Genomic DNA, 25,247 nt, shown 5'->3' on the forward strand with positions numbered 1-25,247 from the left:
TCTCTGCATTAGAAATTTATGTTTTTTTTCCTAAGCATTCATTGATTACGCAAACTGTACCAGTAGAGAAGTGGGAAGGTGAATAAAAATTCTACTATAAAAAAAAAACCTACATGTGCCACTTTGAGTTACTGAAATGGAGCAAAAAGGGAGCTGCTAGGGTTGTGATTACGGTATATCTTTCCTTTGCAAACATAGAAGGCAATGAAGCATACCACAGTTATTGGTCTGCTCATGCTGCTCCATGTTCACCAGATTAATAACTGGTACTTTAAACAATTACATATATTTGTGAGAATCAAACATTTAAAACACATTTGTGTTCTGTTTTGATCTTGATATTGTAGATAATGAGATGAATGGAGGGCGGCACGGTGGCGCAGTGGTAGCGCTGCTGCCTCGCAGTTAGGAGACCCGGGTTCGCTTCCCGGGTCCTCCCTGCGTGGAGTTTGCATGTTCTCCCCGTGTCTGCGTGGGTTTCCTCCCACAATCCAAAGACATGCAGGTTAGGTGGATTGGTGATTCTAAATTGGCCCTAGTGTGTGCTTGGTGTGTGGGTGTGTTTGTGTGTGTCCTGCGGTGGGTTGGCACCCTGCCCAGGATTGGTTCCTGCCTTGTGCCCTGTGTTGGCTGGGATTGGCTCCAGCGGACCCCCGTGACCCTGTATTCGGATTCAGCGGGTTAGAAAATGGATGGATGGATGAGATGAATGGATTGGTGGATATATACAGGGTGAGCCAAAATGAAGTACCACATTTCTCAAGGTCTTTGCGCAAAGCAGAGGCAGCCGAGTAGGTTGGGGTGGGAGTCCTTTGTTAGGTGATCCCTTGTAGTTTTCAGCTGTCAACATGCCTTGGTCAGGTGCGCACCATGCCTTCTCTGTTGCTTCAAAAACAACAAATCCATCACCACTACACAACGCGCTTTCCGAATACACTTCAGCATTACTCCTAATGGTGACGTCCCAAATTGGAGAACAATTCTTCATTGGGTGGCTAAATTTAGACAGACGGGTAAAACACTGAACAGAAAATCTCCAGGCCGTATTTGGACTGTGCGAATGTCTTAAAACATGCTAGCTGTAAGGGCATCAATTTTGAAGTCTCCTAGACGTTCATTGTGTAAACATGCTTCTGCCTTAGGTATTTCTAATATGTCTTTGAGGAGGATTTTACATGAGGACCTTAATTTTCGTCCCTAAAAAATAATGGTAGTGTGGGAACTCACTGAGAGAGAGACTGGGAGAGCCATAGAGAGTTGTGTGTGAACATTCTGCAAACTGTTCATGTGCAGTGAAGAGGCATATTTCCATTTGAATTGGACTGAAACCAACCCTTGTGAACTTGATCACAGACCCCTGCACAGTGAGCGTGTTACAGTTTGGTGCGTCATTGCAGAATTTGGCATTGTAAGCCCTTACTTTTTTGAGGAGAGGGGAGCAACGGAAACCATCACTTCAGAACATTACATGGAAATGGTAGAGAACTTTATGCAGCCCCAACTAAAGAAAATGGATATGGTGAATGCCTGGTTTCACCAGCATGGAGCAACAGCTCACACGGCAAGGAGATCCATACAGGTTTTGTAGGAGATGTTTCCAGGGTAACTGATCTCCCTGCACGGTGATGTCAAGTGGCCTTCAATTTCGCCTGATCTCGCCCCGTGCAATTTCTTCTTGTGGGGCTATCTCAAATCAAATCAAACACATACACCGGCCTCAAAACCTTGAAGCCCTCAAAGATGCTATTCACCAAATCACTGTTATTTCCCTTGAAATGTCTGAACGAGTCATACAAGCGTTCAGAAACTGTCTCGAAGAGTGTATTGTTAATGATGGCCACCACCTTGAAGACATCATTTTTAAAAACACAGTGAAAAAAAATCTATTTTGTATACCCTCTCTTGTGTTGTAATTAAGTTTATTTTATCTTGTAGCGTTTTTGTAAAATAAACATTTGAAATGTGGTACTTCCTTTAAGCTCACCCTGTAGAATATAAAAGGAATCCAAAAGATTCACCTTTGTTGTAAACCACTAGATGGGGCAATGCTCACTTCCAAGCCAACAATCTACAGTAAACAGAGAGAGCCTATAGACTTGGCAAAACAGAAAATGGTCATCATTTTTGTGTCACAGCTCTGAAATAATGCAGAAAATTTGTATCATTGTCGTCATCCATGGATTTACTCTCCACTTATTTCAGGATCACAGGGGGCCAAGGTCTATTTGGTAGTAATTTGTTCAAAGTCTAAACCAGCCCAGTAAACAATACCAGTCCACTTCAGAGCACACTTGTGCAACACCACCCACACTTACTCATACTAGACTAATACAAAGTCAAAAATCTTTTCCAAGTTGGTGATTTTATTAAAACTGTGCTAGAGTGATTTGATTGCCCCTTTGTTTACTGAATGTATTTTTTGTTTGGAGTTAAGCAAACACAGCCTGTGGGATCTCCCACATAAAAGGTTAATCTCTGAAATATGATTTTATGATTTCATTCTGACATCCTATGCATTTTATTCAACCAATTGTTGAAAAATGTCTGTGTGTGTCACAGGAGAAGTTCCCAAAATGTACTGCTTCATAGGTTTCAGACCTTGAATGACATAAGCATGAGTCACTGTAAGTATGATGAATTCTGTCCAAAACTAGTTCCTGCCTTCTATGCGATAGAGTTAAGATGGATCAAGATAAAATTGAAGCAAGAGATTTAGAAAATAGTTGACTATCAATCAATAGCTAATATACCAAATAAGGACATAATGATTCTAACCTGTAATGCAAGAAAGTGTTAAAGTAACTGAGTGATTCTAACAAAGATGAAGATCAAAGTCACAGAGAAAGTATGTGCAGATAAGAAAAAAACACTTCCTGTTTATGCAAGTGTAAAAATAAGCTTCAGTTTTATACTTAAAGACAAATGGACACTAAATTGGAGAATGAAAAATTAGTGAATGAGAATTAGTTGGCAGAAGTCTCATATACTGTGAACATACAAGTAAGAATTTTACTGTACTCCGTAAATGGGACATCCTACTAATAGTAGTACTATCACCACTAACACAACTACCAGCACTTGTGCAATGTGTGCTGTCCAGTATGGTTGGTATGTTGCAGAGCAGATCCATGAACAAAGAAAGGATGAACTGGCCATCATGCCGGGTGCTAAGAAGAACAGCCACCACCAAGCACCATTTTGCTAAGCATGTTCAGGTTGCTTCACACCATGTTTAAGATAGGTGTTAAATCAGTCACTTACTGAATCTACATGCATATTACTATGTTTTTATTAAAAGACAACACATTTTAACAAAAACAATCTCTGTCCATACTAGTGTTTTCACATAATTTACAAAAAAATCTCAGTCTATACTAAAATGACTGAAAACACACATGATACACTTGCCAACACTGGGCATATTCACATTGGATGGAAAAATCTTTGACAGGAATGAGTAGTGAAAAATTCAGAATCACTCATGAAAATCAGATTCCGTTGTGTTTTATGTGCTTTCAATACTATCAGCATGTAAAAGAAAAAGAAAAAATTCTTAAACAAGCAGCAGCAAATTGGATCCGTGTCACGTTAATGCACTGATCACAGTTGAAAATAACAGTCTTCAGTTGGGTTTCAGAACAAATCACAGCATAGAAACTGCACTCATTAAAGTAGTAAATGACTTGCGGGTAAATGCAGACAGAGGCTATTTATCTGTTCTCATCCTCTTAGATCAGAGTGCCGCATTTGACACCATTGATCATAATATTCTTAGAAATTGCCTTAGTCAATGGGTGGGCCTCTCTGGCAGTGTCTTAAATTGGTTTGAATCCTACCTGGCAGGGAGAAAATTCTTTGTTAGTTGTGGTAATTACAACTCAAAGACACATGATATCCAATATGGTGTTCCATAAGGCTCTATCCTGGGTCTGCTGTTATTCTCAATCTACATGCTTCCGTTAGGTCAGATTATCTCAGGTTACAACGTGAGCTACCAAAGCTATGCTGATGACACACAGCTGTATTTATCAATAGCACCTGATGACCCCGATTCTCTTGATTCACTAACACAATGTCTGACTTGTATCTCAGAATGGATGAATAGTAACCTTCTCAAGTCAAATAAAAAGAAAACTGAAATCTTAGTGATTGGTAATAATGGATACAATGAGGCTATCTATACTAATAAAAGGCAAATCCCTCACTGACTCACTCACTGACTCGCTCACTCTCCAACTTCCCGTGTAGGTAGAAGGCTGAAATTTGGCAGGCTCATTCCTTACAGCTTACTTACAAAAGTTAAGCAGGTTTCATTTCAAAATTCTACACGTAATGGTCGATAATGGTCGACAACGTCCGCCATGTTGAACTTTCTTATTTATGGCCCCATCTTCACAAAATTTGGTAGGCGGCTTCCCTGCGATAACCGAAACCGTTGTACGTGCTTATTTCGATGGTATGACGCCACTGTCGGCCGCCATATAGAACTTTCCAACATCACTAATTCTCCAACTTCACGTGTAGGTAGAAGGCTGAAATTTGGCAGGCTCATTCCTTACAGCTTACTTACAAAAGTTAAGCAGGTTTCATTTTGAAATTCTACACGTAACGGTCATAACGGTTGACAACGTTCGCCATGTAGAACTCTCTTATTTATGGCCCCATCTTCACGAAATTTGGTAGGTGGCTTCCCTGCGCTAACCAAAACCGATGTAAGTACTTATTTCGGTGGTATGATGCCACTGTCGGCTGCCATATTGAACTTTTCAACGGTCTTTGTTACTTATGGGCCCATCTTCAAGAAATTTGGTACGTGGGTTCCCAACGCTAACTGATTCCTACTTACGAACATATATACTCCATAGCCTGCAGCTCGGTCACCGTGTGAGGTGGCATTGGGTCCCCCATCCCAACGCCTCCCACGTTGTTGGCTGGCTGCCTGCCTATATAAGGCCGTCTGTCGCTCCGGTCTCTACATTCCCTTCCTTGCTTCGCCACGGAATTCATGTCTCCCTGCTGATGACCGCAGCCTTTTAATTTAATCCACGGCTTCTCTGCTGTTTTATTGTTTGTTTATTACGATTATACTTATTGTGTAGGTATTTTAGACTTACTTTACATTGTTCAGGTACCCATTTCCTTTATCATTCCAACCGTAACCCTATTAACATGTCTATCGAGGTGATCACCATCGATCAAAGAACTGTCACTTACCGAGTGGTTTCCATACCCGGAGAAGGCACCTGCCTTTTACATTCTCTTTGTTACATATTGCACGGCCATATCAGGCTCACTCTTGATATCCGGAGGAACACTGTGTCTTATGTATTGAATGACTGGGACAGGTTCAAGGTGTGGACTGATGACGGTACAGGAGATAATTATATTACACAGGAGCACTATAAGAGTGAAATGCTTAAGCCCTTCACCTATGGATCTGCATGTGAGTTGATGGCTGCCGCCGAATTGTTCGGTTGTCGCTTTCAAGTGTACCGAAATGGCCAAATATTTTACACCTTTTGACAACCACCAATGCCTCTTAAACATCTTAGATTCACAGGTGACGATTTCAGTAGTGGACACTTTGATGTTTATGAATGTTTAAACTCTCAAAAGCTGGACGTGAAGTTATCGATGAAACCGGTTGTATACTTACAACGTTTGACAGATGCCGAATGTCTCTTCAACACAAGTCCTACAAATACTGTCGTAATTGAAACAAACCATGAAACTCAAACCGATTATGACAGCAGCAATCCAAGCTGTGAGATTTGAAACAAGATTACTGTTCACATGGCCAACTGTACGTTGCATGCTCAAGAGTAAGCTCAGCGCACAGCTTGGTCATATTACAACCGGAGGATTGAACTCACAATGTGGTATACAAAGAGATCCTTAACAAATAATTATTGGTATATTTTCCCTCAGTTTAAAAAGGTTTAACTTTCTTCTTAATAAAAATTTTAAGGCAGTACTTTGCCGCTGCGAAGCGCGGGTATTTTGCTAGTTAGAAATACACTGGATACATTAGGATTAAAAGTCAAGACGGAGGTAAAAAGCTTAGGGGTAATTGTTGACTGCAATCTGAATTTTAAATCGCATATTAATCAGATCACTAGGACAGCATTTTTTCACTTAAACATAGCTAAAGTTAGACCTCTTATATATCACTGAAAGATGCTGAGAAATTAGTTCACGCTTTTGTTTTCAGTCGACTAGATTACTGTAACGCACTCCTCTCAGGACTACCCAAAAAAGACACAAATCATTTGCAACTAGTGCAGAATGCAGCTGCTATAATCCTAACTAGGAAAAGAAAATCCGAGCACATTTCTCCAGTTTTGATGTCGCTACACTGGTTACCTGTGTCATTCAGGATTGACTTTAAAATTCTGCTTATGGTTTACAAAGCCTTTAAATAATCTCGCCCCATCTTATATATCGGAATGTCTGACACCTTATATTCCAAATCGTAACCTCAGATCCTCAAATGAAGATCCCCAGAGGGGACTGGGCAGTCTAATGGTCTGGAATCCCTACAGATTTTATTTTTTTCTCCAGCCGTCTTGAGTTTTTTTTTGTTTTTTTCTGGCCACCCTGGCCATTGGACCTTACTCTTATTCTATGTTAATTAATGTTGATTTATTTTGTTTTCTTATTGTGTCTTTTATTTTTCTATTCTTCATTATGTAAAGCACTTTGAGCTACTTTTTGTATGAAAATGTGCTATATAAATAAATGTTGTTGTTGTTGATTATAAGCACTCCATAGCAATCAAAGCACATCTTGTACCAAACACTTGTAAAATTACCTCAGTAGAGAAAATAAATGCGTCTATGTATTTTTTTCTTTACTGCATTGCTAAGAGGCTGTCAGTGGAGTTCTTTACTGTTTGAATTTTATGCGGTTCTGATTTTTTCACTACAATGGTAACACCAAAGGTCACGGAATTTATCACAATACTGTGGCAACCTTTTGCACATGTATGCAGCATTAAACTGTGTAAAATGCAATTTAGATGCAGACTAGTAAGCAAGACAAACGCCATGGAAAGCAACTCCTCTATATGGTTTTCTTTCGTGATGGGTAACCAATCAGGTATAAAGGATGATGTAATGAGCAGGATCCAATCAAAGAAGGGTCACATAATAAGCACATACAAGTAACAGTGGGATTAGATTTTGACATTGAAAATGCAGAGCCAGCGTTTTCAGGAGTATGTGCCTCTGGACAGCGTTTTCAGCAGTCTCCATTTTCAGGGGCTGAAAATGAAAAGATTAGTGTGGAGAAAAGGCAAAAATGGAGACTAATTGCTATGTTTTTGTTTAAAAACACATAAATGTGAATGGGGCCAATGACTAGCTGGTTATCAGTTTTTGTGCCTTTTCTGTAATCCGTTTTTCTTTATTTGCATTTAGATGAACTGCACAACTATACCTCAGAACATCTGATTACCAGCTGAAATCAACTACACTGATTGGTTGGTAACATGTCTTGATCCATCACTGTATGGACTGCTGAATGTTACAATTATTCCTTGTTACTGCTGCTGATATGGTAGGTTGAGGCAGTTTTATTCAACAAGCAACATGCAAGTTTGCATGCAATAATGCATTCCAGATGTTTTGCATGTGCATTTTACTACAACACTGCACAGTTAGTAGTAAACTTTGACAGACTTATGCTCAAAATACTCCCAAAACCAAGCTATATTTATCATGCTTCATTTTTGATGAGGGCATCCGTTATGACTCCAGATGTAAAATGATCTGACACATAATTTGCACACTGCCTTCTGCCTTCAACTGTTTATTTAAATGAATAACATGTCACAGAATTAGTCAGGGGTTACAGCACAGGAAGGTAATAATTTTCCAATGCAAATTTAAATTAACTGCATAACTGATAAAATTGTTCTGTTTAAACCTAAGTTAATTAAGCAATGAAGAGTCATTAACATCCTTACACGTGACCTTTTCTATTTTCACATCACACTATAATTTGATTCACAACAATTTTGAACACGCCATGTGCAGTATGATACGTTAACTGCAATAGCTTAGCCTTTTCAACAAGAGAGTCTGGGAGTTAAGTATCCAATTTACAGGTACTGTCATATGAAAATCAAGTGCCAGCTTCATATTTCTGTAAAATTTCAAATTACTATGTTCTTCATTTTTGTGGAGTTAGGATTAAATAATGGCGAGGGGAAAAATCCTTTTGGTTCATTATTCCTAATTACTAGGCAAACACTTAATATCTACATTATCGTATCTAGCATTATAACAATCTTGTCAGTTTTAATGCATGTGGTGACATATTTTGCAAATTAGATAAGCAAGATATTAAATACATGTAGTTTTCAAGGGTGTTGAGAATTCATTCTATTTGTTTATTATAAGGGTGAAATTCCAGGTTTGTTATAGTAACAATAGATACTCAATAATTAGAACTAAATTAGAAGTCAGTTGGCTTAAAAGCAAAAAACTGTTTATTAAAACTATTATTCTTTACTGCTCACAAAAGACAGAGTGAAGGTACAGTTCCTCTTTTCATCCAAGAATTCACGTGCTCGATTACCATGTTAAAATTTTCAAATCTCTTCAAAAATCCTACAAACAGAAAGTTTCAGGTATAAAGGTTCACTCTCACTCAGTCATTTAGTATAAGGGCATGAATTACTCATGTTTTAAGGGAACTACTCTTAGCCAATTTTACCTGATGAATAAAAAAGTAATATAATCTAAAATTGTTTTTATTTATGACTTAAATTACTTTATTTTGAAAAATATACACACATATCACATATAGACAGCCTTGCAAGTCTTTAGCTTCTTGACTGATTCTCAAATATTACTGAACAATAAATTACAAACAAAAATGTTACTTTATTTGAAAGCGCTGAAAACTACATTAGAAAAAATCTTTTGGGTACCACTGCATTCACGTCCTGTGTTGTGAAACCTCTATGTGTACACAAGAAAAAAAAACAAAAAAAACTGGTGACTTGATGTCTTAAAAGTCTAAGGAATGCTGGAAAAACTGCATATGCTTTAGAAAGCAGATATTGCAAACAACAATCTTCATTATAGGAAATCACTTAGGACACCATCAGCACCTTAAGCTTTAAGAAAATAATGCTGGGATGAAAGAAAGAAAAAAAAAACTCCCTCCTGTTCTTAAAAAAAAAAAAACCATTAGCAACATATTCACTGAAGAAAGACACTGTCAACCACATATTTCTACAAATATACACCAATAAATGATAAATGAGAGTAGGAAAAGGGTTTTCTTCCTCTCTAATGTACCCCAAATCTCAGCATACCACACTTCTTCTACCATTTAAGTAGAGAGAAGCATTTTCTGTAGGCTTTGCAGATCTGCTGACTTCCTTGCATTTTATGTTGTGCTCTGTACTCAGTGGCACAGGCAACATTTGAGAAGACTCCCATTTGCAAATTCTTTTGTCATTTCAAACTGATATATCACTTGCTTATTTGTTCAGCATTTCAGCAGATCACAGATTTTTCTGTTTAGTTTGTTCAGCATTGTTTCAGTTACTATTATATCAGACACTATATCAAAGAGATACTCAAGTACTTAAATTTTTACAAATTACTGTATTAGTCCTTGTATTAAGCCTTATTTTCTACCTTTTTTTGTCTACAGAGTATTTAATCTTTATTTAATCTCTGTAAACAACAGTTTTCATCACAATTAAACTCCTAACAAAAAAACAAACAAAAGGAAATTTTAATTGGAAACAGTCACTTTTTCTGGTCTGATGTCTGTATTATTTTTGCTATTTCATAAGGTTTAAAGTGCATTAAAATGAATTAAACAGAGAATTAAAAACACAGTCAATACTACTATCATACATGTACTGTATGTCCCTTATCAAATCAAACAAATCAAATCAATAAAAATACTTGTTTGATACACAATGTGGAGACCTTTAGGAGTAAAACGTGCAATATTTGTGAATCCCTTCTATATGCTAAAAGGCTTAATACAGGCCTATGTACACAGGCCTATAACCCCTCCTAAGATTATATACTAACATACTATAAATTTGGCATATTGTTTAAGACATCTACTTTGTTCAGGGGAAAGTAATTATTTCTAATAATATTCACAGACAGAGTATTTCACTTTTTATTGACTATATCACAATTCACATGGTTCACAAGTTACATACACTTTGTTATTGTTTGGTAGCACTGCCTTTAAATTGTTTAACTTGAGCCAAATGTTTTGGGTCACCTTCCACAAGATTCTTACAATACGTTGCTGGAATTTTGGCCCATTCATCCAGACAGGCCTGGTATATTTGAGACAGGTTTGTACGCCTCCTTGCTTCCACATGCTTTTTCAGTTCTGCTCACAAATTTTCAATTGTATTGAGAAAAGGGCTTTGCGATGGCCAATCCAATATCTTGACCTTGTTGCCCTTAAGCCATTTTGCCACAACTTTGGAGGTATGCTTGGGGTCACTGTCCATTTGAAAGACACATTTGTGACTGAGCTTCAACTTCCTTGTTGAGGTCTTGAGATGTTGCTGCAGTATCTCTACATACTTTTCCAGTCCCTCCTGTAGCAAAGCATCCCCACAACATGATGCTCTCACCCCCATGCTTGACGACTGGGTTGTTGTTCTTTGGCTTGCAAGCCTCTCCCCTATTTCCTCCAAACATAACAAAGGTCATTATAGCCAAACAGTTCGATCTTGGATTCATTAGACCAGTTCATCTGAACATCTCCAGAAGGTAAGATCTTTGTCCCTATGTGCTATTGCAAACTGCAGTCTGGCTTTTTTATGGCAGCTTTGGTTCAGTGGATTGTACCTTGCTGAGGAGCCTTTAAGGTTATGTTTATAGAAGACATGTTTTACTATGGATATAGATACTTTTATACTGGTTTCCTCCACCATCCTTACAAGGTCCTTTGCAGCTGTTCTGGGATTAATTTGCACTTTATGTGCCAAAGCATGTTCTCCTCTAGGAGACAGAATGTGTCTCCTTCCTGAGCAGTACAGTATGATGGTTGTGTGGTCCCATGTTGTTTACACTATTGTTTGTAAAGATGAACATGGAACCTTCAGGCATTTGGAAATGGATCTCAAGAATGAACAAGGTTTGTGGAGGTCCACAATTTTTTTTTTTTTCTGAGGTCTTGGGTGATTTGTTTTTTATTTTTATTTTCCCATTATGCCAAGTAAAGAGGCAGTGAATTTGATGGTAGGCCTTACTATATATCCAGACGTTGCTTCCAATTAGGCTAATTGGCTATCAGACGCTAAATGTCTAATTGCCTAAAGGCTTGATATAACTTTCTGGAATTTTCCAAGGTATTTAAAGGCATAGTTAAAAAGTACATGTAAACATGTGATCCACTAGAATTGTGATACGGTCAATAAAAAGTGAAATACTCCATCTGTGAACACTGTTATAAAAAAATACTACTGCCCTGCACAAAGTACGTCTTAAATGATACACCAAATTTATAGTTTGTTAGTATGAAATCTGTTGAGGAATAATAGTGAGTTTTAAAAAAATTCACCCTAAGTGTATGTAAACTTCTGACATCAACTCTATCTTAATACTAAACCATTCTTGCAAATTTAAAAAAACATTTTGAACTTATCCTTATACCTACTGTAATTGTTTGCAGCATGTATCTAGACTGTGCCTCACATTTTCTCATGACAGAACAGTTTTTAGTGCTTACGCACAATTTTTGACCAAATCGGTGATCAGACCCAATTCAGGTTTTAAAAAAACTTGAAAATAGTACAACATGTATAAATGTTTTGTTTCATTTGGGTGAACTATACATGTACAACCATCAACCATGATCCTAAGTATAGCTGAATACTTAAGCAAACACCTATTTCCTCTGCAGCCCAAAGACCAGAAAATCCAGGAAGGTATAAATCTAATTGTTCAAACAGAAAAAAATAAACAAACAAACACTGTTTTTTTTCTGGCATACTGTGCTAGGTTTTTTTTTGTTTTTTTTTTTTACAGAAAAGTATTCAATTTAACATTGAAAACACTTAGAGAACATTAACCAGATAAGAAGTGTCCAGGGTTTTCTTAATAACAACTCCCAGGATTTTAGAGAAGAACTCCAATATGAATATAGTGGGATTTCCATATTTATCCATTTCAAAAATTGCAATATTTAAAAATTTTTGATCTGTGTTCAGAACACAATTTAAATTAATTTTTTTTACATTAATTTTCTGTTGTCGTTGCCACTTTTCCAAAAGTTTAATGCAGAAGGTTAACGTGTTTACAGTCAACAAGATTGGTGACAATCATATTCATTTTAGTCTGTATTTTGCTCTCCATTTTTTTTTATTTTTGCTTGTAACATTTGCTTAAACATCACACTTCATCCTTGATTAACAGCCTAGTATCATTAATTCCTCTCATTTCCAAACTGAGGTTAATTATGAACTTCAAACCTTCAGCTATTGAGCATTGCCCTTGTGTTCTCTTATAACCAGCTAATTAACACGTGATTTTGATTTATCGGATGAATTTAAAAAGTCTTCCCTAGGAGTTCTGTTTTGTAACCAACCAAAAAGTGAGCTTCACCACTGCCAGATGTCAAGAACCCTGGCTAGATACCTTCTAGTAAGGCAAAATAGGACACTTCAAGGCCTGTATTTCATCTTCATCTGCATTACCATGTAGTGAGCAGTATCGTGTCACTCATTTGGGTTCAGTAGCTCTTTAGGACACTGTCATTTTGATAATATATCGCATTGTGCTACAAGAAATCTCACCAAGAACATTAGAAAGCAGAGGACCTCATATAACTGAAGAATAATAATATTAGGGCACTGCAACCTGAAAGCAGTCTTGTCAAGCATTCGTCTCTGTTAAACAGATGAGACAATCTGGCTTGAATCTTTTCAGATAAGAATTGTGGCTTCAATAATTAAGAAAGCCATGCCATCGATTTTACATATTCAAATTGTGTCAAACTGACATAAATCTGAAATGGTTTTAAGTCTACCAAGAATGCACATCTTACAATAAACAGATAAACTTCAATACTAACTATTAGATGCTGTTGCTAGTAATTTATTAATATATTGATTTCTTATTTTAATATTGCCTGTAATTTATTGGCTGAGAAATCTAGAGGGCAACTCTGTGACATTCAAGTACAAACCGGATTCCAAAAAAGTTGGGACACTATACAAATCGTGAATAAAAACTGAATGCAATGATGTGGAGGTGCCAACTTCTAATATTTTATTCAGAATAGAACATAAATCACGGAACAAAAGTTTAAACTGAGAAAATGTATCATTTTAAGGGAAAAATATGTTGATTCAGAATTTCATGGTGTCAACAAATCCCAAAAAGTTGGGACAAGGCCATTTTCACCACTGTGTGGCATCTCCCCTTCTTCTTACAACACTCAACAGACGTCTGGGGACCGAGGAGACCAGTTTCTCAAGTTTAGAAATAGGAATGCTCTCCCATTCTTGTCTAATACAGGCCTCTAACTGTTCAATCGTCTTGGGCCTTCTTTGTCGCACCTTCCTCTTTATGATGCGCCAAATGTTCTCTATAGGTGAAAGATCTGGACTGCAGACTGGCCATTTCAGTACCCGGATCCTTCTCCTACGCAGCCATGATGTTGTGATTGATGCAGAATGTGGTCTGGCATTATCTTGTTGAAAAATGCAGGGTCTTCCCTGAAAGAGATGACATCTGGATGGGAGCATATGTTGTTCTAGAACCTGAATATATTTTTCTGCATTGATGGTGCCTTTCCAGACATGCAAGCTGCCCATGCCACACGCACTCATGCAACCCCATACCATCAGAGATGCAGGCTTCTGAACTGAGCGTTGATAACAACTTGGGTTGTCCTTGTCCTCTTTGGTCCGGATGACATGGCGTCCCAGATTTCCAAAAGAACTTTGAATCGTGACTCGTCTGACCACAGAACAGTCTTCCATTTTGCCACACTCCATTTTAAATGATCCCTGGCCCAGTGACAACGCCTGAGCTTGTGGATCTTGCTTAGAAATGGCTTCTTCTTTGCACTGTAGAGTTTCAGCTGGCAACGGCGGATGGCACGGTGGATTGTGTTCACTGACAATGGTTTCTGGAAGTATTCCTGAGCCCATTCTGTGATTTCCTTTACAGTAGCATTCCTGTTTGTGGTGCAGTGTCGTTTAAGGGCCGGAGATCACGGGCATCCAGTATGGTTTTATGGCCTTGACCCTTACGCACAGAGATTGTTCCAGATTCTCTGAATCTTCGGATGATGTTATGCACAGTTGATGATGATAGATGCAAAGTCTTTGCAATTTTTCGCTGGGTAACACCTTTCTGATATTGCTCCACTAACTTTCTGCGCAACATTGTGGGAATTGGTGATCCCCTACCCATCTTGGCTTCTGAGAGACACTGCCACTCTGAGAAGCTCTTTTTATACCCAATCATGTTGCCAATTGACCTAATTAGTGTTTATTGGTCTTCCAGCTCTTCGTTATGCTCAAATTTACTTTTTCCAACCACTTATTGCTACTTGTCCCAACTTTTTTGGGATTTGTTGACACCGTGAAATTTTGAATCAACATATTTTTTATTTAAAATGATACATTTACTCGGATTAAACGTTTGATCTGTCATCTACGTTCTATTACAAATAAAATATTGACATTTGCCATCTCCACATCATTGCATTCAGTTTTTATTCACAATTTGTTTAGTGTCCCAACTTTTTTGGAATCCGGTTTGTACGTACTTATAGTCTGCTCTAGATTTTTTCGGGAATGCAGCTCTCGAAAACTACCACATTTATTGACGGCAAATCAAATTAGTATTGTTTTAGGTTTTTTTAATCTAATGTGACTGGACAATTGTCGACACACTATGTCATGTTGACATCAAAGGTTCATAGTTCACACCCGCCTTTAATGTTATGTAACTACAAATGAGTGAGCATGACTTTGATGGCAACTTCAAGCGGAACTTCAAAAATTAAAGAAAATTTTGTTATTTCTTTGACAAAACACCCCTTTATAAATTGCTGACTTGAAGAAAGAAAAGAAAAAAAAAGAAGATAAAGGCGCTTGGAACGGTCCGACACCCAACTTAAGAATTTGAGGTTGAGCTTACTTACGCACTGACTTTTTCCAGCACTTATTATATGGAGTTGGCTAACTGGGCGTGGTGTAAGTAATGCCTTTTTTGTTTTCCCTGGTTGCTGTTTAAAAGTGTGGGTACCAAAGTGTTGTGGACAATGACAAGGGTAAGAAATCTAAAATATCTTTCTGAAAAATGCAAGCTGCATGAAAGTAGTCATCTCGACAATAGCATGAGGTTAATTTTTTTGACAGGTTTAATATTGCTGAACAGCTACATGAAGATGTGCATTGATACTATGATGAGGACCATGAGAGAATGTGGAATGTCCAGATAGACAGATATGAAAGACACTATGCAATAAATAGGTATGAAAGGCACAATATAAGGCAGAAACATGCAAACCTTAGAGAGTCTGTCCAGTATCAGTCATCTGTTCTGATTCAAAGGTTCCATACAGGGCGAGGCCACCTCTGCAGAAGGAGAAAAAGGACAAGTGATTAAACAACAGCAGATTCTCATTATCACCTACAGAACTTTGACTTCAAGCATCATTCTCCTGCACTGTCTATCCACAGTTCAATATTATTACTGGGAGCCAGACCTTGCTTGCACATTACATTTTCAAAGACAGTAGCTTCTGTTGAAGAGATTCAGATTTTTTTATGCATTTAAGACAATGACCATCAATCAATGACATTTGCATTTCTGAGTTAAGTGAAAGCTGAGTAAAACTTAAAGACTGCACAAAAAAGGTTTTCACATTTTAATATAAATATAAGTTTGAATGCTTTTAAGTCATATTTAAATGTTTTACAGTAAATATGAATTTTATATTATATAAAAAAAACTGTCCTGAGAATGCTGAAAAGATACAGTTAAAGAAAGTCAAGTCAAAGTCAAAGTGAACTTTATTGTCATCTCAAACATATACAAGTATACAGATAGACGAAATTGCGAAGCTCAGGGTCCACAGTGTAACAACATGATGTGCAAATGGTAAATTAAAAATAGAATAAAAATTTAAAATTAAAACACAAACAAGACAAGACATTGTGCAAAGATAGGACAAAGAAGTAGCAGCAATATTGATGTGTAAGATATGTAATATAATAAATAAATAAAGAAATAAATAAAGAAATAATAGATATAGATAATACAGAAATTATCAGTGTATGATAATAGTTGTTTAAGACGTGTGTAAACAATGACAAGTCAGAATGTTTCATAGCATAAGGATATCAAGAGTGTCAAAATCCTTAGAGGTCAGTATGAGATTTTCAGTTCTTTTCTACATGCACACTCATCTTTGCAGGACAGTGGTTTTCATGTATAAAAGTTCTGTTTTTAGTGGTGGTTGAGGCCGTGTGGAAGGTCCCAGGGGGCAGCCTGGTGTTAAGGAGTCTAACAGCTTGGGGTAAAAACTCTCCTGCAGCCTGGCAGATTTGGCTTTGATGCTGCAGTATCTTCTCTTGGATGGCAGAAGTGTGAAAAGTCCATGTGAGGGGTGTAAGGGGTCCTGCACAATGCTGCAGGCCTTGCGGACACTGTGTTTGTAAAATATGTCCTGTAGTGAAGGGAGAGGCACCCCAATAATGTTCTCTGCTGTCTTCACTATCCTTTGCAGGCTTGTGGTCGGATATGTTGCAGTTGCCATACCAGACAGTGATGCAGCTGGTCAGGACACTCTCTATGGTGCCTCTGTAGAACATGGTGAGGATGGAAAGGGGAAGACTTGCTCGCTTCAGCCGCCCCAGGAAGTGTAGTCTCTGCTGGGCTTTCTTGATTAATGATGAGGTGTTATGTGTCCACGTAAGTTCCTCAGTTAAGTGCACACCGAGGAACTTGGTACTTCTAACAATCTCCACATCTAAACCGTTGATGCTGAGCGGGATGTGGGCAGGACATGATTTTCTGAAGTCCACGATTATCTCTTTTGTCTTGTCGACATTGAGAGATAGATTGTTGTCTTCACACCATGCGGACAACCATTTCACCTCATCTCTGTATGCTCTTTCATCATCCCTGCTTATCAGTCCCAGCACCGTCGTATCATCTGCAAACTTGATGATGTGATTGGTGTTGTGTGTGGCTGTGCAGTCGTGAGTCAGCAGGGTGAAGAGCAGTGGACTAAGCACACAGCCCTGCGGTGCTCCAGTGCTCAGTGTGATGATGCTGGAAGTGTTGTGGCCCATCTGAACTGACTGGGGCCTCTCTGTCAAGAAGTCCAGGATCCAATTGCAGAGGGTGGTGTTTAGGCCCAACCTGCTCAGTTTTACAACCAGCTTTGGAGGGATGATTGTGTTGAAGGCAGAGCTAAAGTCTATGAATAGCATCCTGACATATGTGTCTTTTTTATCCAGATGTGTCAGGGAGAGGTGAAGGGCAGAGCATATGGCATCCTCAGTTGACCTGTTTGAGCGGTATGCAAACTGAAGAGGGTCAAGGGAGGCAGGGAGATTAGTCTTTATGTGTGACATGACTAACCTTTCGAAGCACTTCATTATGATTGGTGTGAGTGCAACTGGTCGGTAGTCATTCAGGCATGTCACTGATGACTTCTTTGGCACTGGTATGATGGTGGTCGACTTGAAGCATGTTGGGACTGACGACTGGCTCAGAGATGTGTTGAAGATGTCTGTGAGGACACCAGCCAGTTGACTTGCACATTCTTTGAGCACAAGACCAGGTATGTTGTCAGGTCCTGCAGCCTTCCGTGGATTGACTCTGGATAGAGTCCTCCTCACATCTGTTATGGAGAGACAGAGTGCTTGGTCAGTGGAGGGAGGTGTTGCTTTTCTCGCAGGCTCTTTGTTCTGTGCCTCAAACCGTGCAAAGAAGTTGTTCAGCTCATCTGGAAGGGAGGCATCACCATCACTGCTGTGTGGATTGGGCTTGTAGTTTGTAATTGCCTGAACACTCTGCCATATACGACGTGTGTCTCTGGTGCTGCTGAATTGTTTGTTGATCTTCTTCGCGTATGCCCACTTAGCTCTCCTTATAGCACGAGACAGGTTGGCTCTGGTCACCCTGAGGGTGGCCTTGTCTCCAGATCTGAAGGCTGCATTTCTGATCTTGAGCAGCTTGTGCACTTCTCTTGTCATCCAGGGCTTTTGGTTGGCTCTTGTGGTAACATCCTTGGTAACAGTAACATCCTCTATGCATTTGGAGATGTAGCCAGTCACAGAGTCTGTGTACTCCTCCAGATTGATGGAGTCACCATCCATAGCAGCCTCTCTGAAAATGTCCCAGTCTGTCAATTCGAAGCAGTCTTGGAGAGCTGAAACCGCACCAACCTGCCACACTCTGATGCTCTTGCGGGCTGGTTTAGTGCGCTTCAGCAGGGACTTGTATGCAGGAACCATAAAACGCTGATATGATCTGAACAGCCCAGGTGAGGGTGGGGTAGTGCCTTGTAGGCGTCAGGAGCGCTCGTGTAAACATTGTCCAGACAGCTTCCCCCTCTAGTTGCAAAGTTCACATTCTGGGAGAATTTTGGGAGAAATGACTTCAAGTTGGCATGATTGAAGTCTCCAGCAATAATGAAAAATGCCTCGGGGTGCGTCGTTTGCAGTTTGCTGATGATCTCGTAGAGTTCCGCTAGCGCCTGGTTAGCATTTGCGCTAGGCGGGAGGTAGACTGCCACCACCATCACGCAACTGTATTCCCTCGGCAGGTAGAAAGGCCGACACCTTACTGATAAAACCTCTATCAGCGGGGAACAGTGTCGCGCAACTGAGGCAGCGTTCGTGCACCACTCTCTGTTCACATAAACACACAGTCCGCCCCCGCGGGTCTTACCGGACAAAGAGGCGTCTCTGTCCGCTCGGAAGATGGTCAGTCCGTCTAGCTGGATGGCCGAGTCTGCAATATTTTCCTGGAGCCATGTCTCAGTGAAAATAAAGAAGCAGCAATCTCTCATTTCCCACTGCTTGGCCCGCTGCAGCTTTATATAATCCAGCTTGTTGTCCAGCGATCGGACGTTCGCAAGCAGAATAGACGGTATCGCAGGTCTGGTGGGGTTAGTTTTTAGCCTTGTGCTAACACCGCCGCGTTTACCTCGTTTCTGTTTCCGATCTCTGCGCTTGCGTTTTCGCCAACTCAGCTTCTCAGGCTGCCGAAGTAAGCAAAGGCTGCGGAGCGTCTCAGTCACCTCACTGGATATTTCGGCACAGTTTCTTTGGAAATCTAGCAGGATTTGCCGCTCGTAAATGTATGCCTGCGTACTACTATCACTTAAATCTACTTTTCTACTTATACTAGTTAACAAAGACGAACAAAGATTAACACTAAACACCGCAGACTCACTAATAAAAAAAACTTAACATATTGATATTAATTACTTTAACAGTTCTTTAATAATTTAAAATGTACATAAAGAATCCATTTATGGAGATGTACAAAATGATCTAAACATTTAGCTAGTATACAAAATGATCCGATAGATAGATAGATAGATAGATAGATAGATAGATAGATAGATAGATACCCTCACTTAATAAATAGGCAAAATCTAGCAAATGATAGATGAAAATCTGCTCAATGGGCTAAGAAATGTTACTTGAGCAATGATCTAAAGCCTTTGTTCTGACTTGTCTATGAAGTTTGACTTGCATAATTTCCCTTTCATGAAATGAAATGTGGTTAATTTATGTTAAACTATTTTTAGTTTTAGAATTAGAGCTTTTAATGCATTAGTAAATTTATGCCATACAATTAAACATACCATACCTAAACTAGAGGACAGAATGAGCCCAAGTCAAAACTTCAACAATTTAGATTTCACTCTGGGTGATTCAGAAGCAGAACAGTAGCACAAGGTACTATGAAGAGCAGTGATACAGAGTGGGGAAAGAGGAAAGTGCAGAAAGTTACAGTGCCGTAAATACACCCTCAACACTAAACCACTTATCCAATGCCATCGACACACTTCAGCTAAATTGCTGTTATGTACAGGTATGTTTGCATATACACCGATCAGCCACAACATTAAAACCACTGGCAGGTGAAGTGAATAACATTGATTTTCTCATTATAATGGCACCAGTCAATGGGTGAGATATACTAGGAAACAAGTGAGCAATCAGTTCTTTAAGGTGATGAGGTGGAAGCAGGAAAAATGGTCAAGCGTAGGGATCTGAACAACTTTGACAACAGCCAAATTGTGTTCGGCATCTGGCTGGTCTCATGGGGTGTTCCTGATATGCAGTGCCAACCAAAAGTGGTCCAAGGAAGGACAACAGGTGAACTGTCAGTAGGGTCATGGGCACCTAAGGATCATTAATGCATGTGGGAGAGCGAAGGCTAGCCCGCCTGGTCCAATCCCAGAGAAGAGCTACTGTACCACAAATTGTTGTAAAACTGAATGCTGGTCATGACAGTGAGCTGTCAGAACACAGTGTGCATCACAGCTTGGTGCATATGGGTCTTTGTAGGCATAGACTGATCCAAGTGACCATACCGATTTCTGTCCACTGCTAAAAGCTCCTACAATGAGCATGAGAGTGTCAGAATTGGACCATGGAGTAATGGAAGAAGGTGGCCTGAATAATGTTTTCTTTAAGATCATGTGGATAGTTGGGTGCATATGCAATATTTACCTGGGGAAGGGATGGCAGCAGGATGCACTATGGAAAGAAGGCAAGTTGGCAGAAGCAGCGTGATGCTCTGGGCAATGTTTTGCTAGGAAAACTTGGGTCCTGGCATTCATGTGAATGTTACTTTGACACATACCACCTGCCTAAGGATTGTTTCAGATCATTTACCCCTTCATGGCAACAGTATTCCCTGTGGCAGTGTTCTCCTTCAGCAGGATAATATGCCCTGCCACACTGTAAAAATTGTTCAGGAATGGTTTCAGGAACATGACAGAGTTCAAGGTGTTGACTTGGCCTCCAAATTCCCCAGATCTACCAATTGAGCATCTATGGTATATGCTGGAAAAACAAGTTAAATCCATGTAGACCCTACCTAGTAACTTACTGGACTTAAAGGAGCTGAAGCTTATGTGTTGGTACCAGATACCACAGGACACTTTCAGAGGTCTTGTGCCTTGATGGGTCACAGCTGTTTTGGCAGCACGAGGGGGACCAATGTAATAAAGGACAGGCGATTTTAATGTTGTGGTTGATTGGTGTGTGTGTGTTGTGGTAACCAGGGGCACACCTGCTGCCCCTACATAAACAGGTACAGACACCAGTACTGTCCTGAGCAGTCTCCATGGACTGATGCCAACAGTCACAAGTACTGTCCCTTTCTCCCACAGCCTTGTAGCCTCTTTCCTTTTCCACACCTCATAGGCAAGCTTCAACCACCGCCTCCCGATTCCAACTCTCCTCTGTGAGTTAGCTGGTTCCTTTTAAGCCAAACTTAGGAGAATTTCAGGTGGTTTGTTAGGGAGGTCTTCAATTACTCCCAGGTGAGGTGGAATCCCAAAGTGGGGCTCTGCAGCTCCTGCCAGTTCTTGCAGCTCCCACTGGAGGCATCCCTGGTAACTAACAGGGCTGAGCTGAACAATACCACAACCCATATAGCTCTGTGGAACTCTGAGGGGCCGTTACACCCCAGGGGGACTGCCAAATACCAGTTTGGGGGAGATAGCGCCCTTCATAATTGTCATCTCCCCCTGTCCTTCCATTATGGAGGCATCCCAGTCAGGTAATGGAACCAGCTGCCATCCATCACAGTGTGTGTGTGAGAGTCAGAAGAGTAAGGCTGATCACATGAGTAGTTTATATTCTAATAATCTTAACACATGCTGTACTTGGTTGAGTTAAATTTATATTAATGTCTTTTAAAAATAAATGTAAACATCTAAATTAAAAATGCACCTATTAATTATGTTCTCGCTTTTTTCATATTGCTGCAAAACTTCCAAACACTTCTATACATGCTTTGCCATTCCTCTAAGTTATTTTTCATTTTTTTCCAGTCTGTTCTCCTTACAATGACCAAAGGTCTAGTGTGTAGCTTTTAATGAAACTACTGTGGAAAAGGGAATATTCCTGCCCTGCTTATTGTTAACAGTCTTTTTACTACTTCAGCAATCTTTTGCTAAAAAGAAATAAATTAACTTTTCTTGTACATGCACCTTACTTACCAACTACATTATTTAATAATTCATTGTTGCTGCATATGACTTGGCAATTTTTAGCTAAATGTCAGTCTGCTCTTTAACACAAATTGACAATCATATGACTGGAACTTAATATGGTACATATGTGGTATGACAATTTAATGCCTGGAACAGCTATGTAATGTCACCCATGCTAGAAAGAGCTACTGAAATATTTGAGCTGTTGAAAGTGGAGAATGGTTAGGATGCTATGGAAAAAGTCAAGTTTTTTGAGTGGCATAATGTGAACGAAGACGTCAGAAGAAGGTCATCCATCACGACAATGCCCCAAGTCATAATGAGCTCAGTGTTTTCAACTTCCATACTAAGAAATCAATTACAATATTGGATCACCCACCCTATTCACCTGAGTTGTGAATAACCCCTTGTGAACAATGACTTTTCCCAAAAATAGAAACTGCTGTGTAAGGAAAAGGATTTTCAGACATTTCTGACATCCGGAGTTAATGTGACAAAGGAACTGAAGGGCATTCTAGAAAAAGAGTTCCAGGTAAGTTTCAAGCAATGGCAATGTCTAATACATAGCTATGGAAGGAAATTATTTCAAATGTTACAGTAGCTGGTAGCGCACAGATATACAAGCATTTTTGTACAGATTCATTACAGAAATTTAATTGTCACATCTCATATAACAAGGAGACAATGGCAAAAAACATCAGTGCAGTGTTTTCCAACCTTTGTGGTGTCACAGCCCAATTTTGACATGCTTGTGTGTTTGCGGCCCACCTATCCCCCTCCAAGAATTTAGCGCGACCCTCCAGTGAATTGAGTGCAAACCTCAAAGCTGGGGAGGCCCCATGCAATCGCCAGAGCATCCTGAGAGTTAGATGAATCAAGCACAGTTGTCAATGCTTTTCCACCTTGGTGAATTGATCATGATCAACAGAATGGGGAATGGGGAGGTTGTCCAGGATCGGCCACAATCCTCCTGCGATGCTGCCATTGTGAATAGAGCACAATTGTAAGAGCAGTGAGGGGGCACCAAGGTTTCATCTAAGCTGAGCCACCGTGGATAGATTGGTCAAATAATCACTAAGACAACCAATCAATTGAACAGACTGGTCAAATAATCACTAAGACAACCAATCAATTGAACGGACAAGACACATGATCAAAACAACTTTGACTATGTTGTGCTAGAAGTCATGGTTCCAACATCACAGAAAGCTGTATTTCTGGGAATTTATTACTCACTAGCACCTCTGGAGTCCTCAGAGAAAGGTTCAATTAACAAAAGAGGTAGAGTTCTGTTCTTTGGGTGAAAACAAGAGGTCAAAGGAAGATGGCAGGAATTGTTCAAGCTAAGAGAAACTGAAACTCTCAGCTATTTACAACAGTAAAGTGAGATCTGGTAATAGTGGCCTAGTCCAAGGCAGGCAGATTTCCTATTTGAAAAGTAATTTTGGCACAGGTAATCTGATGATTTCAATACAAGGACATTCAATAAAATATATATGAAGCTGCCTATTAACATTAATGCTTTCTGGATTTTTCCTAGTCAAGTAATCAGTTTTCTACGTGAGACATCAAAACTGTATAGTGATGAATGGGTGCAGAACAATAGATGGGGTTTGATAAAGTGTGCTGACCTTACTGTGTAATGTGGTTCTCTTAGGTTTAAGCTGACAATATGGCTCTGAATAGTCTTCTGAATAGTCTTCCTCAGCTTCTTCTTTTAATAAATCACCTGTGGCAGGTAGCTGTTCTCTGTCTAACTGTGGTGCCTGCAGGCTCTCTTGAGAGCCCTAAACCGTTCCTCTTCTAAGGATACTTTTGCTATAATTAGATACAGAATGCACTGAGGTAGCAACACCGTAATAGAACTTTGAGAGTTTCTGGGAGACTGACTATATATTTTCAAGCTGTAGGAAAGTTTTTAAGGAGGGTGACAAGTAATTTAGGAGCTAAGCAATGTTTAAATGTGTTAATGTGATTTTTTAAGGAATGGCAAATGTGCATTTTCTCTTTCTAATATGATGAATTCCAGCCATTGTTCTAGGGATGGTTTCACTTTAACTGCTTTGCCTTTTCTTTGAGCACTAAAGGTTCATGTATATGGCAAAACATTTTCAAGTTCCTCTGACTAGTTGTATTTACATTCTAATTTAAAATTCAACTCATTAGACACAAAATGTAATACTGATTAGTTACAATGTGATTTAGACAGTTATATACTGATGGCCTTTCCTCACGGACTATGGATTTTCTGGAGATATACTGTATAATTATACATTTACATTTTAATATACATATTACATTTTGATTAGTTATAATGGCATTTTACATATCAGTGTTTATATTACATATCTTTAATTAAAGGTATCTGTAATGTTAATCTCAGCTAATCAAAATGTTATTACAAATTTCAGCAACATAAATACTAACTAACCAAAATTACTTCCAAGGTTACAGATTAAAGATGCATATAATTAAAAAACTGAAAACAGTAAGTGTTATGAATAAAATAAGAATTAGCACAAAACCTGAAATGTTCAAATAGCTTGCATATGCTATAATAATAATAATATCTGTGTTGAATTGAACTTTAAACATGTTGCTTCAATTCAACAAATAGATCTAGAATGTTCTGAATGACCGAATGTTTAATTCTAAGCTCAGTATTAAAGTAAAAAAATGCTTTTCTTGATAAATGTCTGGTGTGTTTTATTGAAAAGACAGATCTGTCAGGACTATTACATATTTCATTATATTTATTTTTCTCTCAAGATACCAACAATTGTTTTACAATTATAGCCTTGAAGTGGCATGCAGAAGGCCATCTCTGCAAGTACGACCAGTCATATCTTGAAAAGAATGGCCTACAGCACCAGAAGAGTCAACTGAGCTACGCACCCGGTCAGCTAACAGCAGGAAGAGCAGCCCACAGTGGACATGTTTTCTCCAAAACTGAACTACTTAAAACTATAAAAAGTCAATTTCTCCTGTGAGCTGCAGTTAAGTTTAAACAAGAACAACATTAATCAATCCTGCTT

At 39.1% G+C, this 25,247-nt stretch overlaps 1 protein-coding gene across 1 annotated transcript in view; it reads right to left on the minus strand.

Moving 5' to 3' along the window:
• Positions 1 to 25,247, minus strand: part of ptpra (protein tyrosine phosphatase receptor type A) — a 191,779-nt gene that overhangs the window by 64,852 nt on the left and 101,680 nt on the right. The window contains exon 2 of the mRNA XM_039759072.1: positions 15,525 to 15,592. The gene's annotated coding sequence lies outside the window, so the exon portion shown is untranslated. The remainder of the gene's footprint in view (positions 1 to 15,524; positions 15,593 to 25,247) is intronic.

The sequence above is a fragment of the Polypterus senegalus genome, chromosome 7 (assembly GCF_016835505.1).
Source record: "Polypterus senegalus isolate Bchr_013 chromosome 7, ASM1683550v1, whole genome shotgun sequence".
NCBI lineage: Eukaryota > Metazoa > Chordata > Cladistia > Polypteriformes > Polypteridae > Polypterus > Polypterus senegalus.